Raw genomic sequence first — 2,444 nt, 5'->3', positions numbered from 1 at the left:
AATTTTTGTAGTTTTACCTAGTGACTGGGTTTCACCTTGTTGGCCAGGCAGGTCTCAAACTCCTGACCTAAGGTGATCCAACTGCCTTGGCCCAAAGTATTGGGATTACAGGCATGAGCCAATGTGCCGGGCCTAGAGTTTTCTATATATTAGGTTCTGTCATCTGACAACAGAGATAATTGTACTTCTTTATTTCCAGTTTGGATGTATTTTATTTTTTCTTCTTGCCTAATCACTCTGGCTCAAACTTCCAATATTATGTTATATAGAAGTAGCAAAGGTGACTATTCCTGCCTTGTTTCTTTTTCTTTTTTTGAGACAGGGTCTTGCTCTGTCACCCAGGCTGGAGTGCAGTGATGTGATCATGGCTCACTGCAGCCTCAATCTCTCAGGCTCAAGCAATCCTCCCACCTCAGCCTCCTGAGTACCTGGGACTATAGGTGTGCATCACCATAGCCAGCTAATTAAAAAAAAAAATTATAGAGATGAGGTTTTACTGTTTCCCAGGCTCTTTTTCTTATTTTAGAGAAAAAACTTTCAATGTTTTGCTATTATTTTAGCTGTTTTTCATATGTCACCTTTATTATGTTAAGGTAGGTTTCTTCTACTACTAGTTTGCTGAGATTTTTAAAAAAAAAAAATCAAAATTTGTGTCAAATTTTGTCAAATGAAAAAATTTTCTGCCTCAATTGAGATTATCATGTTTTTCCTTTTATTCCATTAATTTGGTTTATTATATTAAATTGTTTTTATATCTTGAAGCATCCTTGCATTTCATTCATACATCCTACTTGATCTTGATGTCTATTTATTTAATATGGTTTCCTAGTGTGTGGTTGAGAATTTTTTGCGTCAATATTTCTTAGGGATATTGGTCTGTAGTTTTCTTATAATCTCTTTGTCTGGCTTTGGTATTGGGGTAATGATGGCCTCATAGATTCAGTAAGGATGAGAGAATTCAGTTAGAGGTTTCCCTCCTCTTCAATCTTTTCTAAGAGTTTAAGAAGAATGGTAGACTTCACCAGTGAAGACATCTAACCCAGATATTTTCTTTATTATTTATTTATTTATTGAGACAGAGCTTTACTCTTGTTGCCCAGGCTGGAGTGCAATGGCGCGATCTTGGCTCACTGCCTCTGCCTCCCGGGTTCAAGCAATTCTCCTGCCTCAGCCTCCCGAGTAGCTGGGATTACAGGCATGTGCCACCAAGCCTGGCTAATTTTGTATTTTTAGTAGTGACGAGGTTCTTCTATCTTGCTCAGGCTGGTCTCAAACTCCCGACCTCAGGTGATCTGCCCATCTCAGCCTCTCAAAAAGTGCTGGAATTACAGGCGTGAGCCATCTTACCCAGCCCAGAGATTTTCTTTGTTGGGAGGTTTTGGATTAATGACTCAGTATCTTTGCTAGCTGCAGTTTCATTCAGATTTTATATTTCTTCGTGATTAAGTCTTAGTAGGTTGTGTATTTCCAGAGCATTCTCTATTTGTCTGTTATCCAATTTGTTGACGTGAAATTTTTCATAGTACTTCCTTACTAACCTTTCTGTTTCTGTCAAATCAATAGTGATGTCCCCCATTTTATTTCCGATTTTAGGTAATTTGAGGACTTTAAAAAATTAATCATTGTAGCTAAAGGTTTATCAATATTGTTAATCTTTTCTAAGGACCAACTGTGGCTTTATTTTCTCTATTTTTCTACTCTACTTTATGTACATACCTTCTAATATGTATTATATTGTTCATTTGGCTAGTGTTGGGTTTAATTTATTGTCCTTTTTCTACTTACTTAAGGCACGAAATTAGGTTGTTGGTTTAACATGTTCTTTCCAACGTATTTAAAGATCAAATTTGCCTGTAAGCACTACTTTTGTGCTTTGATATGCTGTGTTTTTATTTTCATTGGCCTTAAGGTATTTTCTAATTTCCATTGTATTTTTTCTTTGACTCATTGGTTATTTAAAAGTGTTTAAATTCCATCTACTTTTCAATTTTTTAGTTTTTCTTCTGTTACTGTATTTTAGTTTCATTCCACATGATAGGAAATAATGCTTTGTATATTTTTAATCTTTTAAAATTTATTAAGACCAATTTTGTGGTAACATATAGTCTGTCCTGAAGAATTCTCCATGTTCACTTGAAAAAATATATATATTCTGCTGCTGTTGGATGGAGTGTTCTGTATGTCTTTTAGGTCCAATTGGTCTATAGTGTTGCCCAAGTCCTCTATTTTCTTATTGCTCTGGTTGTTTACGCATTATTGAAAGTAGGTATTACAGTGTGGGAATCTAAGTCTCTTTGTAGGTCTCTAAGTACTTGCTTTCTGTATCTGGGTGCTCCTGTATTGGGTGCATATATATTTAGAATAGCTCTTCTTGTTGCATTGATCCCTTTACCATTACATAATGCTCTTCTTTGTCTCTTTGGATCTTTGTTGACTTAAAGTCT

Source organism: Cebus imitator, unplaced genomic scaffold (genome assembly GCF_001604975.1).
Source record: "Cebus imitator isolate Cc_AM_T3 unplaced genomic scaffold, Cebus_imitator-1.0 Scaffold179, whole genome shotgun sequence".
Lineage (NCBI taxonomy): Eukaryota > Metazoa > Chordata > Mammalia > Primates > Cebidae > Cebus > Cebus imitator.
Note: the sequence above shows the minus strand (reverse complement) of the source record.